Below are 23,520 nucleotides of genomic sequence, written 5' to 3' on the forward strand. Positions count from 1 at the left end.
TTACATAAATGATTTGGATGCAAGAATAAGAGGTACAGTTAGTAAGTTTGCAGATGACACCAAAATTGGAGGTGGAGTGGACAGCGAAAGGGGTTACCTCAGATTACAACAGGATTGTGATCAGATGGGCCAATGGGCCGAGAAGTGGCAGATGGAGTTTAATTCAGATAAATGCGAGGTGCTACATTTTGGGAAAGCAAATCTTAGCGGGAATTATACACTTAATGATAAGGTCCTAGGGAGTGTTGCTGAACAAAGAGACCTTGGAATGCAAGTTCATAGCTCCTTGAAAGTGGAGTCAAAGGTAGATAGGATAGTGAAGAAGGCTTCTTTCTTTTATTGATCAGAGTATTGAGTCCAGGAGTTGGGAGGTCATGTTGCGGCTGTACAGGACATTGGTTTGGCCACTGTTGGAATATTGCGTGCAATTCTGGTCTCCTTCCTATCGGAAAGATGTTGTGAATCTTGAAAGGGTTCAGAAAAGATTTACAAGGATTTTGCCAGGGTTGGAGGATTTGGGCTATGGGGAGAGGCTGGACAGGCTGGGGCTGTTTTCCCTGGAGCGTTGTAGGTTGAGGGGTGACCTTATAGAGGTTTACAAAATTATGAGGGGCATGGATAGGATAAATAGACAAAGTCTTTTCCCTGGGATCGGGGAGTCCAGAACTAGAGGGCATGGGTGAGAGTGGAAACATATAAAAGAGACCTAAGGTGCAACTTTTTCACGCAGAGGGTGGTACGTGTATGGAATGAGCTGCCAGAGGAAGTGGTGGAGGCTGGTATAATTACAACATTAAGAGGCATTTGGATGGATCTCTGAATAGGAAGGGTTTGGAGGGATATGGGCCAGGTGCTGGCAGGTGGGACTAGATTGGGTTGGGATATCTGGTCGGCATGGACAGGTTGGACCAAAGGGTCTGTTTCCATGCTGTAAATCTCTATGACTCTATGATTCTATGACCCAATTTCTGGATTCGTGGTGCTGGAAGAGCACAGCAGTTCAGGCACATCCAAGGAGCAGTAAAATCAACGTTTAGGGCAAACGCCCTTCATCAGGAATACAGGCAGAGAGCCTGAAGGGTGGAGAGATAAATGAGAGGAGGGTGGGGGTGGGGAGAAAATTGCTCTATGACCCATTCAGGTACTGAAAATTACATGCCGTATACAACCATCTAGTCTTTTCCTTGAGGTATTTGAAGTAACAAGATCTTTTTCTATGTTTTTTAGCTTAGGCAGAGGAGGAATGTAACATGATTGAGTCAAGCAGGCGTGTTAGCACCAGTGTGTAATTTTCACTTCATTGTGATCCAATAGAGATTTCAAAAATTCTGTGCAGAAATAATTTCTCCTACAGAATCACGAATTACAGGTCATTCTTTTGTATAGCGTGTTTCATCAACCTAAATTGGCTGTAATGCACTTGACGAGTAGGGGACGCTGTTTCTAAAGTTCGAACCTTTAAAACGTGTGTTGGCTATAATGTGATTACATCGGCAACACTTTAAGTGCTATCTGTATGGCACGATGCTTGTATAATGCGGGGTCTCACAGGAATGCGACTATCATGCTATAGAAGAAATGACTGTCGCAAGTACTCACATGAATACATGAAAACTTTACAAGTTGCAACTTACAGTGCCTTCTTAGGTACCAAGGCACATAGGTACCGATTTTTAAGTACAAATACTTAGGAAAAAATGATTAGAAAAAAAAAAGAAGTGAAATAAAAGGTGAAATAGAATAGAATGCAGTCACACAACTGGATCAACAAACCATTGTACATATATAGTCAACCTCACAAATTTCAATGGCATATCTTGTATGCCTACTGAATGACTCTTACCAACGTACTGGGCAGCAGACTGCCATCATGATCACCGGCCATTATCCTGCATGTATTACATGGAAAGCACACACAGCCTTGAAATTCCTTAGTGATCCTCAAGTGTAAAAATTCACCAGAGCTTGCAAATCAACATGATAGCATCTTATTAACATGGGTCACACATATGTAAGCATTACTTACTGCATTTCTACAGCACTTACCTGTGCTGTAGTCTACCAATCCATAATTAGAATAAGGCCCAAGGTCAAATTTATCAATGGCCCTAGTTGACCTTTGAGCAATGGAGCAGATCTTCCAAAATTACAATAAAACTTAAAACTAATGTCTGGTCCGAGCCTCATTAGCGAGGTCCATAGATTACCATTAATTAACTTGCAAGTCACCGCTCACCTGATATGCTGAGCCAAATTGCAGTCCAGGCAATAAGAACTGCAAATGTAGAGGATATCCAGTACACACTCCACACCTTGACTGTTCATTTCTTTTGTCAGGAGTGGACACAAGATCAGTCCTATATAGGGCAAACAGAATGCTTTTAGAATATCAGAGATCTGCACAGGTATCGTGCTTAAAACTTTCAGCTTGGTACACTTAATGGTCAACATGTTGATATTGTTTTGTGCTCTGCTGCTAGTGAGATCATCTCTTCCTGATCTACTGCCTGGAGTGAAGGCACAGCTTCTTTAGTTGTACATAGGTGTCAGCAGTTGTGATGATACATCTGTCGTTCACATTCTCCATATAGAATTCAGATTCCGACTGCTCTCCACAGGTTTTAAGTTGCCACATGGGCTGACTTTTGTTATCACTGAATGTTTGTACTTTGACTGGTTCTCCAATTCTGAACTGGAGTGTTGGAGGCTGAGGAGTGATTTTATAGAGGTTTATAAAATCATGAGGGGCATGGATAGGATAAGTAGACAAAGTACAAACATTCAGTGAGGACATAGGTTTATGGTGAGAGGGGAAAGATATAAAAGAGACCTAAGGAGTAACTTTTTCACTCAGAGGGTGGCATGTGTATGGAATGAGCTGCCAGAGGAAGTGGTGGAGGCTGGTACAATTGCAACATTTAAAAGGCATCTGGATGGGTATATGACTAGGAAGGGTTTGGAGGGATATGGGCTGGGTGCTGGCAGTGGGACTAGATTGCGTTGGGATATCTGGTTGGCATGGATGAGTTGGACTGAAGGGTCTGTTTCCATGCTGTACATCTCTATGACAGAAGGAATCAGCAGGTTCAGAAGGACAGAAGGAAAACAGCATCAGAGACTGCATGGACTTTGAGAGTTCAACTTAATGTTTAGTAATTGTGTGATTGGAGTAGCATTTTAATAGAGTTGGGGTCAGATAGTGATTAGTTATGAAAAAGGGGGCACACATTTGTTCATAGTTTTTGTTTAGTGTTCATTGTTAGAGTTAAGAAAAGGCATTGTTTTTTTTCTTTAAATCGTGGAAGTCATGGGTTGTCCATCACTCACTCACATTTTTAACAGATTACGAGGTAAGGCAAGCTTCTCTGGATGTTTTAGATTTAATTAGCAGAGGGGTTTGACCTCCATGTTGTAAGACCTTTTAGACCCATAGACCCAGTCAGTGAAGGTAGGTAACTGCACCACCTCCACAATAACCCTCAACACTGGAGCCCCCCAAGAATTTGTTCTCAGCCCCGTACTGTACTCACTGTACACACCCATGACTGTGTAGCCAAATTCCAAATGAATGTCATCTACAGGTTTGTTGACAACACCACCATGGTAGGACAGATATCAAACAACGATGAGTCAGAATATAGGAAGGAGATAGAGGGCTTGGTGTCGTGGTGCAATGATAACAACCTCGCTCAATGTCAGCAAAACTAAAGAACTGATCATTGACTTCAGAAAGAAAGCAGGAGAACATCTACATCAACAGAGCGGAGTCTGAGAGAGTTAAGACTGTCAAGTTCCTAGGAGTCACAATAGCTGAGAACCTATCCTGAACTTCCCATGTAGATGCGACGGTCAAGAAGGCACAACAACACCTCTTCTTCCTCAAGCAGCTTAGGAGCTTTAGCAAGTCCATGAGGGCCCTCACCAACTAGTACAGATGCACCATAGAAAGTATATTGTCCCGGTGCATAACAGACTGGTATGGCAACTGCTCTGCTCAGGACTATAAGAAACTACAAAAGTTTGTGTGCATAGCCCAGACCATATCTGAAGTCAACCTCCCATCCATGGACTCCATTTACACTTCTCATTGTCAATGACCCTTCCCTCCCTGGTAATGCATTCATACAACCTTTTTCGTCAGACAGAAGATACAGAAGCTTGAACACATGCACCAACAAATTCAAGAACAGCTTCTTCCCTGCCATTATTAAACTGATGAATGGGCTTTCTAACTTCAAATAATGATCCTGTTAATGTTGATCGAAGTTTGTGCATCTCCTGTGCAATGTAATCTATATGCCTCCCTCTGTCTAAGCACCCTATGATCTGTATGTCCTTGCTTACTATGATCTGCGTGTGCTGCTCGCAAACAAAGGTTTTTCACTGTACTTAGGTACACGTGACAATAAATAAATCAAATCAAAATCAAATCAAAATACGTACAGTTCCAATAATACTTTAAGCTCAATGCCACACATGACATAGCTGCTTGCTTGCTTAACACCTCATTCATTCTGTTATATGTTCACTCCTTTACAGCAGTAGCAGCAGTCTGCACTGTATACATAATGTGCTGCAGCCTCCTGTCAAGACTCATACACAGGGTCTTCCAAACCTGCAAGTCCTATTACCCAGAAGGACAAGAGTAACAAGTCCATGGGAACTTCACTATCTGCAAGTTTCCCTCCAAATCTCACACTATCCTGACTTGGAATTATTCCTGTTAATGTCATTGGATCAACAACCTAGAGTTGCCTATCTAACAGCACTGTGGGCGCACCTGCACTAGAGGGATTGCAGTGGTTTAGAGATGCTGCTTACAACCACATTCTCCAGAGAAAATGTGGATTGAGAACAAATGGTGGCCTGCCAGAAACACACACATACAGTGGAGGAATCTTTTTAAAAATCACACTGTGGGGATCTAAGATGGCGGCGATCTGAGAAGATCACACTGCAGAGCCTCGCATCGCAGCAGGAGCAGGACGGTCCTTTAACCCACCCAACCCAGGTCATCAGGATTTCTTGGGACTCCAGCAAAATCGTGGAGTCCCAAGAAACATCTAAAAATTAACTTACCTGTATTTTCAGCTGTCCAGAAATGCCAATAAAGGGAGTGGGAGCATCCGAGGCCAGGTCTGCAGTTCAGCCTGCAGCAGCCTCGGAGGCGATTATTCTCCAGGACCTGATGAACCAGGTCTTGAAATCTCGTGAGATGCTGGGGAAACAGATTGAAGAGAAGCTGGGTCCAGTCTCTCTCATGCTGCAGAAGCACGAGGAGCAGCTGGGAGACCTGGAGAAGAGGACGGATGAGGTGGAGCAGAGGGTCACAGTGGTGGAAGCTGATGCCAGTTCATTCAAGGAAGAGATCCAAACCCTGAAGACGCAGGTTCGTAATTTGCATGACCAAGTGGATGATCTTGAAAACAGGGGCAGGGGAGAAAACATTCGGATCATTGGTCTGCCTGAGGGTAAGGAAGGGGAGCGGCCTGCGGAATTTGTTGAGGATTGGCTTCTGAAATTCCTTGACTTGGAGGCTGGCCTGAAAGAATTGAAGATAAAGAGGGCACACTGGGTCGCAGCACAGAGATCGTTCTGGGTCAACGTCCTCGTCCTCTCCTGGTGCGGTTCCATCATTACCGGGATAAGGAGAGAGTCATGGAGGCTTCCAGACTCCAGAGGAAAGATCCGAAGGCCCTAACTTACAAGGGCTCTAAGATCATGTTCTTTCAGGACTTTACAGCAGCGGTGATACAGAAACGAAAATCTTACGACAGTGTCAAGAGAAGACTGAGGGAGCTTGGGATTCAGTACTCCCTGAGATATCCAGCAGTGCTTCAGATCACCTTAGATGGATCCATGCATCTAAGGGTTGACCATGAGAACCTTTTTCCACGTATGGAGTCAGCTATTACGAGGGGGCATAGCTTTAAATTAAGGGGTGGTAGGTATAGGACAGATGTTAGGGGTAGATTCTTTACTCAGCGAGTCGTGAGTTCATGGAATGCCCTGCCAGTAGCAGTGGTGGACTCTCCCTCTTTATGGGCATTTAAACAGGCATTGGATAGGCATATGGAGGATAGTGGGCTAGTGTAGGTTAGGTGGGCTTGGATCGGCGCAACATCGAGGGCCAAAGGGCCTGTACTGCGCTGTATTTTTCTATGTTCTATGTTCTATCTCTTTGACACATTGGAGCAGGCAAGAGACTTTGTGGACAAACTAACCTAATTTAAACAATTGCAGTATGTATAAATAGTGTGGTTTGGGTATGTGTTTATCATTCTGTAAAAGAAATGGAGGAAATCCGGTTTGAGCTTTATTTTTTTTTCCCTCTATTGATAATAGTTTGGTTTAAACTATGTCTGGCGGTGATAAAGATGTATCATCTGCATTATATTGAAGATCTTGCTCAAGCTATCATGAAACCCAACAAACTAGAAGGCCAACTTCAGTGCCAGCATCCTACCCTTAAAGGGTAAACCGAGGCATAAATTTTGGTCAGAATCTAAGGTAGCAAGGCAGAGTAACATATTCAGTAGGTTCAATAAACTTTCTTTACAATGTGAAAGCTGCAATGAAAAATACAAAACTGTTTGCTATGAAATTGCTATATGCTGTAAGATAATTTTCCTGATCTTCTCTCCTATTATGATGCACTGGAGAATATCATCCTTGTGTGTCCAAGCTGTGATTCTGGAGCAATCATCATAGCTTTGCACAACATTTAGCAAATATTTTCTCTGAAAGAGGGGCAAACACGTTACAGGATCTCTTATAGTCACAATCTCTTACAATCACATTACAGTTGGGTTTGAAGTCTATTTTCAGATGATTTTCAAGTAAAGGCAAAGATTCTGCAAGTCTGAATGTGAATTTCATTGACTGTGCTGATCAGTTTTAAGGTCATGCCTCTTGATCATTTCTGGTTTGCAATTCCTTCAGCTGTCCCAAAGAGCATTGACATATTTATTCACCTTTCCTTACCACATGTGGGCCAAGTGGGATTGTCTTCAGGTATGTAAATCCTTTAAACTGCATATGCGTGTGCCTGTGCAGCCTGGTTCTCCCCTTTAAGATATCACCTACTGATGGTTGGACAAAAAAACTGAAAGGTGTCTTGCATTCACACCGTACCAAATGAGATAATTCATTGGAATTTTCCAAAATCAAAAAAAGGTTCTGTCTGAGTTATCTAGTGAGTCATCTGTTTTTATATTTACATTTATTCCATTATTTGGTTCTGATCTTGTGCAATTTGTGTTGCCTTCTGCTGAAGGCACTAGGTTGAATTTTGCTATGAAAATACAAATGAGGCTATCAGCACCCATTTAGTTTTGTGCAGGTCAGAAAGCAATGTCTGGTGTGTGCCCTTCTGCAGTTAATTGCATAAACCTGGAAGTTGTCGATGAAGGTGGCAAAAAGCTTCCTAAAATCATCATGCCATTCAAACATACTGAACGATGAGAACTTGCTGTTCTTTCCTCAGAGCTTAAAAATGTGTTGCTGGAAAAGCGCAGCAGGTCAGGCAGCATCAAAGGAACAGGCCCTTCTTCAGGAATGAAGGGCTTATGCCTGAAACGTCGATTCTCCTGTTCCTTTGATGCTGCCTGACCTGCTGCGCTTTTCCAGCAACACATTTTTAAGCTCTGACCTCCAGCATCTGCAGTCCTCACTTTCTCCTAGTTCTTTCCTCAGACACAGACTAAAATAAGCAAAAACACTGCAGCTTTCTCATGCATATATACATCCCTTTTTAACAATGTAGTAACATTTTCATTACTGCATAACACCTCTCTGCCATTACAAGTTGACACTTACATGTACAGAATCTTATTCCTGTAGCTTTTGATCATTGGAGATTTAAAAGAAATGAGTTTTCTTTAAGAATGGTGTCTCTTATTTGTGTAAGTCCAATCTTTTCCGATCTTTGCTTTTGCATCAAATTTGATACTGAATATCTCTTTTCCAATCCACGTGCCCAGATTCAGATTCTGGGTCACTTTGTAATACTTCAATCTGATAAACTATCACAGTTACTTGCCATGTTCATACAGGTCCTAGATAATCTGTAGAGGGTGTTGTACCTTTGCCATAGCTGACTAATCATGAAAAAGCCTATTTAGAAAGTCTAGGAGAAAGTGTAAATTTAACGAATGTTGCACAGAGTAAATCTGACCCAAACTGTTATGACAGTCAAGAAAACAGCCATCTCTTGTTCGAACCAAAAAAGACCAGGTGGCTGAAGTTTGTTATCACAAGCCGTGCAACAGGGGATCACAGAGAGTCAACAGCTCATTTCACATCAGACCGCATGTCAATGGAAAAGAAAACTGTGTGTGGTTTAAAGTCTCGCAGCCTCCTCAATGTCACACCTTACTAATCCCTCCTAAACAGTTACTGGAATTCTAGGGATGGTTCCATCGGGGTCTGGGGTTGGCTTTGTGCTGCTTGGAACTGCACTCCTTCTATTTGCCAAGTTCAGGTAGGTGACTAGTAGGTTTTCCATTTGCCCCAGCTCACAACATTTAGCCAATACTTCCTCTGAAAGCGAGCAAACACTTTACAGCATCTCTTACAATCACATTACAGTTGAGTTTGAGATCTATTTTCCGATGAGTTTCAAGTAATGGTAAATATTACCGGAAGTCTGAACTTGGGACACACCTCCTAAGTGGGAGTTGGATTTTCCTCATTAAAGCATTGAAATGAAGACCTCAACCTGGTTAACTCCACATCATATTCATACCACCTGAATGATCCATGAAATATTCCCAATATAAAATCAATATAAAGATTGTTGAAGGATATTTAATAATACGGCAGTTATGCTAGTTGGAAGAAGAAAATAGGCTAGGCCTCTCGTGAGGTGTATTGTTGGTGGAAGACAATATCCAGGGCCTGATTTCGCTTCTGGGGATAGGAAATAGTTGCTAGATTGTTTCCGGTTCATAATCCCCTACCCCAAGGAAAGAAGTGACAGTGTCCCATTTCTAAGGATCAGACAATTCATTGGCTAAAGTGCAATCTCAGTGGCTGCGACCGAAGGAATTAAAAAAGATAGTGGGCTAATTTAAATCCACCAGTTTTAGAGTTAGAATTAAGGTTAGGTTTATTGTCACATGTACTCAGCTACAGGGATACATGAGCACAGTGAAAAATGCACAAAGTCATCATTTTCAGCCATCTTTGGTACAAAATCTTAGGTATAAATTAGAAAAATGAAAAAAAAAGTTAAAAGATCAGGATTACAATCCTTATAAAGCTAGGTATGAAGATAGCTCGGCACAAAATCTTAGGTATGAATTTAAAAAAGTAAAGATGTTAAAGGTAAAAGTTTAGCAATGCAGACCTTCTAAAGCAGCGATTCTGCGCTGGACTTCACCTGAAAGCCAGGAGTCCATGATGGGCTTCCTCGAGGCCAGGAGTCCATTAAGTACATCTCCGCTGGGCTTCCTCAAGGCCAGGAGTTCCTCGAGTCTGCACTGACTCAAATCTCCACCACCGATGCCATGCGTTACTGTGGCTGCCTTTCACCACTGAGTCAGAGAGGTGCAGCTGCAGTGAGTGGGAACCAGATGATCCCTGACATTAACAGTATCCTGACAAGATCCATGCCACTCCCATCCACCTTGCTGCACACTTTCTTCCCCACCTTCTGAACTCTATTCACTCAGCAATTCAAATGTCATCCCTCCCTGAAGGAGCATGCTGTGGAGAATACAGCAAATCAACACTTACACTTGCAGCAGTGCAATGCAGGGCATCAACAAACCAATCCAGACACTAAAATTGCATTGACAGAATGTTGCTGATGGCCTGCTCATGGAGGTCCTGATGAAGCCAAAGGCTTTGATCGTAATGCCTCCAGGCCTCGGGTCCTCATAGAAACTGTACGCTTGAGGGATTTCCTTATAATCCATACACAGCTCTTACCCTCTGGTTTTAAGAAAATTGCTGTTAGAATCTTATTATATTTTCAAAGTACTGCTTGGAAATGACTGTGGTAATCTTCACCTTGGGGCTAATAAACTACATGTCTTTGGTAATTCTAGCCCTTTGAACGTAATTTAATTGCTGGAAATGTGTTGCTGGAAAAGCGCAGCAGGTCAGACAGCAGGATTCCTGAAGAAGGGCTTATGCCCGAAACGTCGATTCTCCTGTTCCCTGGATGCTGTCTGACCTGCTGCGCTTTTCCAGCAACACATTTCCAGCTCTGATCTCCAGCATCTGCAGACCTCACTTTCTCCTCAATGTAATTTAATTGTCAAAAAAGCTAACATTCATAAACAGATTCAAATATTAATAAAATCAGCATAACAAAAGAAAAACTCAGCCATCAGATTCTTTAAAGTGTAGCTTGGGGCAGGGGGCATTGCAAGCATAGAGGTAGGTGTTAAATCAAGAAGGGAAGATGTGGATTCTTGTAGAGAGCAGTGCTATAATATGGCTACAAAAGATTTCAGTAAACTAAGTTAATATGTAAAGAAATGTGTGTGCGAGAGTAAACAAAATACCAAAGATAGACAGAAAGAAAAAATATACAGCATCCAAAAATCCAGATCTGAACATTATTATTCCACAGAAGTAATTAGAGACAAAAAAAACTGCAGATGCTGGAATCCAAGGTAGACAGGCAGGAGGCTGGAAGAACACAGCAAATTAGGCAGCATCAGGAAATGGAGAAGTTAACATTTCGAGTGTCACCCTTTTTCAGGATGGGGGGAGTGGGTGTAAGGTGAGGTGCAGATTAAAGAGGGTAGGGAAGGGGGCATTTGGGGTGGTGAGGTAGGGATAGGTGAACACAAGTAGAGGGTACGGCCTGGTTGGTCGATGGGAGGAATGAATCCGGTTAGTAGCTGCAAGGAAGGGTGGGTCAGAAGAATGGAAGGGAGGGGGAAGAGAACATCCCTTCCCATCTCCCAACTCTCTTCCCAGCCCCTCCCCCTCCCTTCCATTCTTCTGAGCCACCCTTCCTTTCAGCTATCAACCGGATTCATTCCTCCCATCGTCCAACCAGGTCATAACCTCTACCAGTGTTCACATATCCCTACCTCATCACAATCCATCTCCCCCCCCCCCAACCCCCCTTACACACATTCCTGAAGAAGGATTACACCCGAAACATTGACTTCTCCATCTCCTGAATGCTACGTGGCTTGCTGCATTCTTCCAGCCTCCTGCTTGTCTACCTTTAGAAGTGATTAGCAGCCAAGCAGAGGGTGTTTTCTATAAAACATGAGATGCAAATTCTCCCCAGGATTTACTTTGTTCATTTCCATCAATAGGCAATACTCTGTCTCAAAATTTCCTGCAATTTTGATACCTGGAAGCTCACCCATTTCTAACCAATTTAATTTGTAATATCAATTTAACAAATAATTCAGATGCTCAGATCTTTGTAATCAACCTGTTGAACCATTTAAAGACATACATCTGAAGGCAGGTGGGTCTTGAACTTGAACTTTCTTGCCTGGAGGTAAGAACATTACTACTGTGCCATAAGACCCTTAAGACTCTTAAAATGTATTGATTTCAAATGTTTTTCTCATTATGAGGGGGCATTTAAATTGTAAGATTGATGAATAGAAAATGGTGTGTACCTTTTTTGGGGGGCTTGGGACTCATTTGCTTCTACTGGTTGCCATGGAGACGATCAATGCACAAGGTTTAACTGATTGTAGTGCTGATCCAAGCAGAGATAGCATGTCTCATTGCCTGAGCACACAGCAGGGAGTCAAGCAACAGAAACTCATGATCCAGTCAGCCTGCTGTTTTAAAGCCAGTCAACGTCTCTTAAAGGGAAAGTTGAAATGAGTCAAAGGAAGCTGCCACTGAATGCGATTATAATTTTGAAGAAGGAAAATGGAAATCCACAGTAAGAGCCAGCTCCCCGGTCACAGATATGAAGAGGAGAAGAGAGACTACTTTTCACAGGAGACCAGATGACACACAAAGACCACCAGTCCACTGACCTTCCATCTGCTTCATGCACCACAGTCCTATACCAAATAGCAGGCAAAAGTGAGGACTGCAGGTGCTGGAAACCAGAGTCTAGATTAGAGTGGTTCTAGAAAAGCACAGTAGGTCAGGCAACATTCGAGGAGCAGGAAAATCAACGTTTTGGACAAAAATCCTTCATCAGGAATGGAGGCAGGGAGCTTCCAGGGTGGAGAGATAAATGGGAGAGGGAGGATCTGGCTGGGGAGAAGGTAGCAAAGAGTACAATAGGTGAATGGGGGTGGGGATGGAGGAGATAGGTCAGAGAGGAGGGTAGGGGAAGGTAGCAAAGAGTACAAAGGGTGGATGGAGGTGGGAATGAAGGTGGTAGTTCAGATGGGAGGGTGGAGCGGATAGGTGGGAAGGGAGATTGGCAGGTAGGACAGGTCATGAGGATGGTGCTGAGCTGGAAGTTTGGAACTGGGGTAAGGTGGGGGAGGAGAAATGAGGAAACTGGTGAAGTCCACATTGATGCCTTGGGGTTGAAGTGTTCCAAGGCGGAGGATGAGGCGTTCTTCCTCCAGGCGTCGGGTGGTGAGGGAATGGCGATGGAGGAGGCATAGGACCTCCATGTCCTCGGCAGAGTGGGAGGGGAAGTTGAAATGTTGGGCCACAGGGCGGTGTGGTTGATTGGTGCGGGTGTCCCGGGTCCAGTTTTGGTCCCCACACCTCAGGAAGGACATACTGGCACTGGAGCGTGTCCAGCGGAGATTCACACGGATGATCCCTGGAATGGTAGGTCTAACATATGAGGAACGGCTGAGGATCCTGGGATTGTATTCATTAGAAGATTAAGGGGAGATCTAATAGAAACTTACAAGATAATACATGGCTTGGAGAGGGTGGACGCTAGGAAATTGTTTCCGTTAGGCGAGGAGACTAGGGCCCGTGGACACAGCTTTAGAATTAGAGGGGGTGGGGTTTGAGGGCGGAGGTGCGGGATGTGGATGCGATACATTGGAGGGCATCTTTAACCACGTGGGAAGGGAAATTGCGGTCTCTAAAGAAGGAGGTCATCTGGTCTGTTCTGTGGCGGAACTGGTCCTCCTGGGAGCAGATAAATTGGAGACAGAGGGATTGGGAATACAGGATGGCATTTTTGCAAGAGGTAGGGTGGGAAGAGGTGTAATCTAGGTAACTGTGGGAGTCGGTGGGTTTGTAAAAAATGTCAGTGTCAAGTCGGTCATCATTAATGGAGATGGAGAGGTCCAGGAAGGGGAGGGAGGTGTCAGAGATGGTCCAGGTGAATTTATGGTCAGGATGGAATGTGTTGGTGAAGTTGATAAACTGCTCAACCTCCTTGCGGGAGCACGAGGTGGCGCCAATACAGTCATCAATGTAGCGGTGGAAGAAGTGGGAAGTGGTGCCGGTAACTACGGAAGATGGACTGTTCTATGTAGCCGACAAAGAGACAGGCATAGCTGGGGCCCATATGGGTGCTTTGAACCGGAGGAAGTGGGAGGATTAAAAGGAGAAATTGTTATGGGTGAGGACCAGTTCAGCCAAACGAATGAGAGTGTCGGTGGAAGGGTACTGTTGGGGACGTCGGCGTCGGGAGAGGAAGAAACAGAGGACTTGGAGGCCCTGGTCATGGCGGATGGAGGTGTAGAGGGACTGGATACCCATGGTGAAGATGAGGCGTTGGGGGCTGGGGAAACGGAAGTATTGGAGGAGGTGGAGGGCATGGGTGGTGTCTCGAATGTATGTGGGGAATTCCTGGACTAGGGGGGATAGGAGAGTATCGAGGTAGGTGACGACAAGTTCAGTGGGGGAGGAGACAGACCACGCAGGACCTCGTCACCTCAGGAGATCTCCAACCCACAGCTTCCAACCTCGTAGTCCGGGAACCCCGCACTGCCCGATTCTACCTCCTTCCCAAGATCCACAAGCCTGCCACCCTGGCCAACCAATTGTCTCAGGTCCATGCCCCCCAGCAACCCACCCTCCCGTCCTGGCACCTTCCCCTGCCACTGCAGGAATTGCAAAACCTGTGCCCACACCTCCCTCACCTCCATCCAAGGCCCCAAAGAAGCCTTCCACATTTATCAAAGTTTTACCTGCACATCCACCAATATCATTTATTGTATCCATTGCTCCCAATGCGGTCTCCTCTACATTGGGGAGACTGGACGCCTCCTAGCAGAGCTATTTTGGGAACATCTCCGGGACACTCGCACCAATCAACCCCACCCCTCCGTGGCCCAACATTTCAACTCCCCCTCCCACTCTGCCGAGGACATGCAGGTCCTGGGCTTCCTCCACTGCCATTCTCTCACCATCTGACGCCTGGAGGAAGCCTTCAACCCCAGTGCATCAATGTGGACTTCAACAGTTTCCTCATTTCCCCTCCCCCACCTTACCCCAGTTCCAAACTTCCAGCTCAGCACCGTCCTCATGACCTGTCCTACCTGCCAATCTCCCTTCCCACCTATCCGCTCCACCCTCCTCTCTGACCTATCACCTCCATCCCCACCCCATCCACCTATTGTACTCTTTGCTACCTTCTCCCCAACCCCACCCCTCCCTCCCATTTATCTCTCCACCCTGGAGGCTCCCTGACTCCATTCCTGATTAAGGGCTTTTGCACGAAATGTCGATTTTCCTGCTCCTCGGATGCTGCCTGACCTACTGTGCTTTTTCAACACCACACTAATCTATACCAAATAGCAGGCAGGACAAGGGCTTAACCTCGCCCTCACAAACATTTAAATGCTGCCATCATCAAACCCAGCTCTCCCAAACTGTGCTGCTCCACTCCCAGTTATGAGCAGCTTTGTTTGTGTCAACTGCCTGATAGAACTAAATCAGGCTGCTGCAGGAATGACACATCAAGGCTCAGGTCTATGGAGCAGAATTGACAATGGGTCAGATAGCCTTCCTGCCCCAGCCTTAATTGGAGTGAAGGTCGGGAGCTGCCAGAGCCCCTATTCATCATCTTCCCATTGAATAAATGCCCCCCTCACCTGCAGATTCACTGTAAGAGAGCAATAAATATAGTCAAGAACTGCCACCTAACCACTAGCTTCCTTTCATAAGTGGGCGGCACGGTGGCACAGTGGTTAGCACTGCTACCTCACAGCGCCCAAGACCTGGGTTCAATTCCCATCTCAGGCAACTGTCTGTGTGGAGTTTGCACATTCTCCCCCTGTCTGCATGGGTTTCCTCTGGGTGCTCCGGTTTCCTCCCACAGTCCAAAGATGTGCAGCTCAGGTGAATTGGCCATGCTAAATTGCCCATAGTGTTAGGTGAAGGGGTAAATGTAGGGGAATGGGTCTGGGTGGGTTGCTCTTCGGAGAGTCGGTGTGGATTGTTGGGTTGAAGGGCCAGTTTCCATACTGTTAGTAATCTAATCTAATCTAATCTAATCTATAAACATAGCAACACTGTCAGCAAGTCAGCTAGAATCTAGTTTCAGGTTTCTGCAGTTCCCAGGGCATGCCAAACTGGTGCCCTCTCCAGTACTGGACGCCTAGTTACAAGTAGCAACTACACATTCCAGCTTTTGCAACATTAGGTAGAATTTAATCTCAGTGATAGGGTCTAGCTTGCTGGTCACAGAGCTGTTGAGAGCTCTCCATTACCACCTTGGAGATAACTTGCTGTATCAAGTTGCACTTGACTGACGGTGACAGGCTTTCCCAGGATTAAGGATTCTCGGGTAGGAAGATCCACCCCATCCAGTCAGTGGCAGACAACTCTCCATTGCAGGTCACATCACTAGGTGCTTTGATAACTGCCACCATGCACCTACTAGAGGCCTAGGATTAGCAAGGGACCCACGCCACAGCTTTTTGCTGGTGAGATGGGGGCATTGGAAAGAAGAATTCTTGCTGAATAGAATTCTGGACAGGCTCAAAACAAAGGACAAACAGGTGACCATCACTCTCCTTGCTGGGTCTCTCAATGAGGCACTCAGTTTCTCTGAAAGACAACTCACACTCCCTCCACCGCCAACCCAGGAGCCTGCTAGCAAACAGTAATCATTTTGATCCACATTTCTCATAGACACTATTAAATTAGAAGAGCCTTTGCAATTCAATGTTTCCCCTTTTAAAAAAAAACTGACATTCAGAGCTGTATGGACATACATGGAATAGTGTAGGTTCAATGGGCTTCAGATTGGTATGACAGGTCGGTGCAACATCGAGGGCTGAAGGGCCTGTACTTGCGCTGTTATGTTCTATGTATTACTAGTTGGGGCAGGGGTACAAAGTAACAAGAACTGTAACAAGATCAGCTCAGCACTGTCCCCACGTCCTGTCCTACCTGCCTATCTTCTTTTCCACCTATCCACTCCACCCTCCCCCCCGACCTATCACCTTCATCCCCTCCCCCATTCACTTATTGTACTCTATGCTACTTTCTCCCCACCCCCACCCTCCTCTCACTTATCTCTCCACCCTTCAGGCTCTCTGCCTGTATTTCTGATGAAGGGCTTTTGCCCAAAACGTCGATTTCAATGCTCCTCTGATGCTGCCTGAACTGCTGTGCTCTTCCAGTACCACTCTAATCTAGACTCTGGTTTCCAGCATCTGCAGTCATTATTTTTACCAAAGTAACAAGAAGCATAACTGAGACTGCTGCCTGTGATTAAGGGATAATGCTGGGATAACATAGATTTAATAGGTCAGCTAGCCATGACATGCCTGTCACAACTCTTAAGTCTGCTGCGTGTGCCTTTGCTGCATGAAGCGAACTTCATAGCATTGTGCAAGATTGGTTCATTTCAATGAGTCTTTGATACTCCTGGCAGTTAGTGAATGACAAGTTAGGATCACAAGTCAGTACAAACAGCTCCTAAAGGAGATGTATCTACAAAAGGTGAACAAAATTAAAAGCAAGATACAGAGACAGAACAGCATCAGCATGTGATTAATCATCAAAAGTGCTTTTACATGAGATACCCCAAGCAAAGATGGATTATCTTGGAGCATCCTGGGTGGACACATTTTTAGTATTCCTTGTTTGAGCAATAACTAACAGGACAAACTTTTAATCAATTATAGAAACCACCAAAATTCAATTGCATTCTTTTGAATTTGGCATTAAAATTATGTCAACAATCTATGAATTTTTTTTGAATATATGGTAGAAATGAACCATATGTCATAATTTCATCAACACAACACCTAGATAAATTCACGCAAAATAACATTCAGACTTGTTATAATAGATTATATGCTTCATTGGTACATTTAAAATACAAAATGATTACTTTGAAATTTTTAAATTTCTGAAAAAGTTAGGCCCACCAGAAGTTGAATCAAATAGTCATGCTCCTTCTCGTGTCAAAGAAAAATCCGGAGAACCAGGCTAATGTCCTGAGGAAAGAGTTCAAATTCCATCAGGGCAGCTGGAATTTAAATTCAATGAATGAAATCTGGAATTATAAAGCTGATGTTGGTAACAGTGATCATGGCAACTATTGTTGATTGTCATAAAAACCCATCTTGTTCACTAATGTCCTGTTACAAAAGGAAATCTGCTGTCCTTACTTGGTCTAGCCTCCATGTGACTCCAGACCCACAGCAATAGGGTTCACTCTTAATTACCCGTTGATATCAGTTCAACAGCAAGTAGGGACGGACAACAAATTCTGCCTTTACCAGTGACACACACATCCAGTGAAAAATAAGTTTTAAAAACTCATGTTTTACAAATTTGTTAGGGCTCCTTGAGAGTAAAACAAGCATGTGGGAAAAACAGAACCAGTAGACACAGTGTCTTATTTCCAAAGGCATTCAGTAAGGTGCCACCTAAAAGGTTACCAGAGAAAATAAGAGTTCATAGTAATGGGGCTAATGTATTAGCATGGATTGAAAATTGGTAAACTCATAGGAGACAGAGTCCGGATTAACGGTGCAGTTCTGAAGACAGGTCACTGGACTTGAAACCTTAACTCTGTTTTCTCTCTACAGATGCTTCTGGAGTTGCTGAGTTTCTCCAGCAACCACAGCTTTTTGTTTCATTTTAATGGCTGTGATGTTGGGTGTGATATATTAGTCTGGGTAGAGGTTTGGTCAACAGGAAATGGAGTTGTGATAAATGGTGCATTTTCAGAGTGGAAACACATCCACATGAAAACACAAAGGTTGAGGGCAAAGAATGCCTTCATGCTTAAGAGAGAAGATTGCATATTGATGAGCTTCACTTTCTGCACTTTTGTAACCTTTGAAATCGGTATAATATTCAACATTCTGTGAATATGGTACCTTTAGCTGCACACCACTTTAAATCAGATGGTATAATGTTCATATCCAATAACCAAAGGATACCATCCAAGATAACTGTAACACTGGCACCAGCATCTTGCTTAAATTTGGTTTGATAGACATTCACTTGGATGACTTCTGTAATTATATCATGTCACTTTTTAATTTCTCCTTTGGAAGAATAATGTGTATTTTTCCTATTTAATTGATCTTCATGTGAAGAAGCTGATTCACTTGCAGTGTCAAAATATTCTTCAAAGTTCTTTTCCAAATCATGAGTGTACATGTTGGATTGGAAATTATTTGACTTGTTGCATGTTTTGTTTTTCAGACGATAGCATGTTTTTGAGCAGTGACCCACTTTTGCTAAAATGAGTACATCATTGGTGAAAGGCTGAATGGTTTTGTTTTCACCAATGTGCAGTTCTGGAACCACTTCAATGACCAGTTACTATAGCAATAGATTGTTTAGAGTTTCACGTTGATGATGTTCGGGTGAAAGATCAATCTCCACTGCTCAGATAGTTTATTGTGCTTTAAGTTGTTAACCCACTGTATAGAATGTTTTACATTCAAATTGAACTTTTGCTGTACAATACGTTTTGAATAGAATTCTAGATTCTATGTCCATTGTTATTTGGAGTATTGATTATAGAATCAAATCCACTTTTGATTGAAGAATTTCAGTGACTTATTAATCTAAGAGGCAATGGCAATTCTGTCAGAAATGAATTTTTGTTTTGGGTTTTCACATAGTTCATGTACAGATAGCTAATAAAACTATTTACAGACTCTCCTGAGACTTGCTATCTTCTATTGAAATAAGATCTCACCAGTTACTTGTTTTTGAAGTGAAATATTGATCAAAAGCTGTTACAAGGTTCTCAAACATAATTTGGTTCTCATTGATCTGCTGTCCACGTAACACATAATCTGATGTTGTTTCCACACAGTAGAGAAATGTGTTAACCTGTTGTGCATCTGATTTGATTTCCAATGCTGAAGCTGTTCTCAACCTTGAGACATTTGCTTTCCAAATCTGCCAGTTTAACATCTATCAAACAGATTTGAAAGCTCACTTTTTTCCTGGTGGAAAGATTGGTCATTGTTGCCTTGTTTGATTGTTGATAGGTAATTGAAGGTGTGATCATTTTCTTGATTTGGAAGAATATTGTTTGGATTTTGATTTCCTTGCACTATACTTACTCAGTTACATTGCCGTATTATTTCATTAAAGTTGTTGTTGAATATTTGTTATTGCAAAGATGGTTGTTTGTTGTAGTACTAAAACTGAAGGTTGTTAAAGTTTCTGTTATTCTACAAACTACTTAACAGCTTTAAATATCAAGTTGCTTTCTTTCACTAGTATGGCATCTCCATAGAGATGAATGAAAACATTCCTTTTCCAAGATGGCTGAAAAATTTCCCAAAGATCTTGTTATCTGTTCACATAACAAAATTCAAATTCTTTTTGACCATATCAAAGACAGCTGTCGTGACATTATTGGCAGCAATTCTATTTTTCTGTCTGTGGTATTTTTGTGCTGAATATGACATCACATGATCAGGCCCACATTCTTTTCCTTTATTTGATTTTTTCCTTTTTGTATTTGGATTAACAAAACTGATCAAACTTCTTAGTGGCCAAATAAAGTTCAGAATTTGTCATTCAAAGCACTAAAAAAATTTTTTAAATCACTAACTTCAGTGTAAGCTCTGACATTTTGAATTGCAAGATCGATCTTATTCATCTTTTATTTTCTCTTCCAATTGATATTCTTCAAATTTATACCTGAAGAATGATTTTAAATTGCTGTCACTAATTTTGACGTCAAGTAAATAGTTCAGAAATTTGTTCGTTCATTGTTGGAAGATTTACTGTGCTCCTCAGCCAAGTTTTTGGGGTTGTAACATATCTCTATGTCCCTTTTCTTAATGGACCAAGTCTGCTTTTGGTGTCTGGTAATTGGATAATTTTCATAATGTCTCAATTTGGATCTCTCCCTGTAGTTGTTGGTTTGCTTTTACTGCTTTCACTGCCATTTTAAAGGTTTGCTTCCACTATTACTGACTATAAAAGGCTTTTTGAGACTTAGTTTTCTGATCCTTTCTCTGTGGGAGTTTTCTGTTCAGAGATGTTTTGTGCATAGCTGCTGATTTGCTTTGTGGCACCTTTCTGGCTTAAAGCTGTACTCATGTTTTCTTGAAAAAAAGCTCATTGAATTTTTTTAATTCTCAAGATGACTTTAGGTCTTTTTCTTGATTATTATTGCTGCCACAATTTTCTAAGCAGTGAATCGTATAGCTGCCAACATCTATTGTTGTGTGGTTTGATATCGTATGATTCTTTACAGACTGACCAAGGAGAAGGCACCTGTCTTTAGGCTTACACCTTGAAGTACTTGTGGTGATCTCAGCTGAAGTTATTGCTGAACAAGTCAGATCTCCGAATGAAATATAGTTTAATAGGTCACATCTTGTTTTGTTTTATTTAACAAGTTGGTCTTGCAGTGAAACATCAGCTTACAATGTTAAAATGTGATTTTAACAGTAAAACAGAAGCTTATTATTCAAATAAAATTAAGATAAACTTGAATAACCCAAACTATTTACGTGTAACATAATTTGAAAGACTTTAAAAATCACAACAAAAGTGACAATTAGAGTCATATTTACAGAATAACATAGGTCTATGGCACAAGAAAAATCCTTAGACCCATCAAGTCTGTGCTGGTCAAAAGCAACCAACTAACTCCTTTAATCCCTTATTCCTGCACTTAGCCGATAGCCTTGAATTCCTTGGCATTGCAAGTATACATCTGAACACCTCTTGAATGTTGTGAGGATTTCCGCCTTTACCACCCTTAAGATTGGTGAGTTCCAGATTCCCACCACACTCTATCTATTCCAACACTATCACAAACATTTAAACACTAGAAATAATTCCCTTCTCTATCACAGCTATAGATTTGATTTAACTGTTTCTGTCCATTCCCCGCTTGAAAATGTAGTAATGTCTCTCTGGATTAGTCATATAACTGATCCTGGACTTTTTCAACTTTAAATAGCCCTTTTCAGGTTTCAACCAAATACTTAAGGGTCTGGGATTTTAAAATAAAACTCTTACACCAAGGTAGCCTACTTTCTAACAGTTCTACATGATGTGCTTTCATCAGAAACTGTTTCAAAAATATAACTTCCATCATTACCTCTATGAAGTGAATACAAAACCATCTGCCAAGCCACCCTTTGTTTTTCCTGAAGAAGAAAAAATCCTGATCCTTGTAAACTGAAAGTAAGTTGATATTTTTTAATGTTTTCTCTACCCACTCATAAACCACTCCCAATGTGGACACATTCCCATTTTCAGCCGAGGAACTCATTCTTTCAAACTGATTTATGAAACACATTCCTCCAGAAATGCTAACAAATTGGCCGTTAAACTCCCTTGTATGCACAGACCAATATCCACATGCCACTCGTTTAGAATCCAGATTCTAAAGTAAATGATTTATAAATTATACATGAGTTACACACCTTGCATCAATAACACTATTTGTTACATATTTAATTATGACTGCAACACAAGGTAATCACATGTATACCTTTCCTGATGATGGGATTATGCCTGAAATGTCGATTCTCCTGCTTCTCTGATGCTGCCTGACCTATTGTGCTTTTCCAGCGTCGCAGTCATGACTCTAATCTCCAGCATTTGCAATCCTCACTTTCTCCATAGGTATACCAAGGTCTGACTTGTTACATTAAACCATAAATCTAACTTCTTCATGTTTTTATGTCCAAATGCCCTCCAGACTCTCATCCTAGAGTGTTGCACTCTTCATCTAGAATGCATTTTGGAATGCGCAGCTCTGTTACATTATTGTCAGACTGATCCAGGGTCCTGGTGCCCTTTCACAGTAGCAAACAATCACAGTGACATTACCATGTGTTCAAATGTAGAGTATTCTACAAATGTAATAACTGAGAACTGTATTTATAAATTGTTACAATGCAAGATAATGGCAACCGCAGATTTAAATCGGATATGATCATATATTCATATTGTCTTTGTGTAGAGGATACTGACATACATTTTTTAACCGCTAATAAATTTGAGAATATCAAATATGGCACATCTGATTTAGTAAATCAAGTCAATGAGATAATAAAACAATCCCTGACAAGCAACATATATCAGTTATCATCAATGCCAGTGCTCATATACTAAGTACTCCTTCAGGAGATGATAAACATGTCATCCTGAGAGGCTCATTTAATTATGTAAGAGGAATGTGGGCATCATATTATATTGTGCTCTGTGCACGCTGTTAACATGTAAAGAGTAGCAGCTACAATTTGTCATGCATTTGGTGCCTTAGATTGTTTAGTAAAGCTTGGATATTCCACCTGAGTGCTTATTAAATCTCCCATAGTATTCTTTAGAAAATAATTGCACTGTTGTTGAATTAATCCTTTAATATATGGGTATATATTTAATATTAGCAAAAGGTTATTTTTTATATTTTATATCAACAAAGCTTTTCACTGTGCCTCAGTACACGTGACAATAAATTCAATTCAATTCAATTCAATTGAGGCTGTCCCAGTTATTGTATCTGGTTGATCACTGTCATTCCAGCTTATTTGCTAGCATCATGGTCCATTTGGTGTTAGCTTAAATACTGATGTGGTATTTGAGGAAAAAATAACTGGATAAATAATATTTTAATTTAATTTGCGCGCCCATCTAAGCATATAGTATGTTGGTGTTAGAATTTATTGATAGACACCATTCATCATTGATTCTTTGTATTCCCTGGGGGACATCATCATGTTTTTGCCAGAGCTATATTGAGTAGTGTGGTACGTTGAAACATGATTAGAATATAAGTCAAACTGAGTTCTAGTAAAGCCTTCCTCTTCTATAATTCCCTGCTTCAACTTATTTTGCGAAACAACTTGACATTCATCAGGTAAATTCTTGATGTTTTCTTCGTCCTTCACATTATGTTCTTCGACAAAATCTGGGGAATTTCTGTCACCACCCGGGTTTCTCAGCGCCTGTTCTGCTGCTGAGGGATCTGAAGACTGTTCATTCCATCACATTGTCATGTCGTCATTAACAAGCTAATTTGTTCAGTCTTCACAGCCTGCACAGGTTCTGCATGAAAGAGACAATGCATGCAGTATTGGGCAAGGCTTCACTTGGCAGGTCAAATGCCTAAACTGAACTGCAGCCTGAATCTAAAGGTGGACCACAAGGAGGGCCCCCTACCTCCTATTTAGTCTATCTGCTTACAATGACTCA

General features: G+C 42.2%; 1 protein-coding gene and 1 long non-coding RNA gene across 5 annotated transcripts in view; one reads left to right on the plus strand and one right to left on the minus strand.

Annotated features, from left to right (window-relative positions):
- The window catches only part of LOC122551515 (dual 3',5'-cyclic-AMP and -GMP phosphodiesterase 11A-like), a 420,047-nt gene that overhangs the window by 289,559 nt on the left and 106,968 nt on the right, over positions 1–23,520 (plus strand). The gene's annotated exons all lie outside the window — the stretch shown is intronic.
- LOC122551518 overlaps positions 1–23,520 on the minus strand; it is a 73,658-nt gene that overhangs the window by 14,832 nt on the left and 35,306 nt on the right. For both annotated transcript variants that reach the window (XR_006312123.1, XR_006312124.1), the window contains exon 2: positions 2,237–2,357. This is a non-coding gene — a long non-coding RNA (uncharacterized LOC122551518). The remainder of the gene's footprint in view (positions 1–2,236; positions 2,358–23,520) is intronic.

The sequence above is a fragment of the Chiloscyllium plagiosum genome, chromosome 7 (genome assembly GCF_004010195.1).
Source record: "Chiloscyllium plagiosum isolate BGI_BamShark_2017 chromosome 7, ASM401019v2, whole genome shotgun sequence".
Lineage (NCBI taxonomy): Eukaryota > Metazoa > Chordata > Chondrichthyes > Orectolobiformes > Hemiscylliidae > Chiloscyllium > Chiloscyllium plagiosum.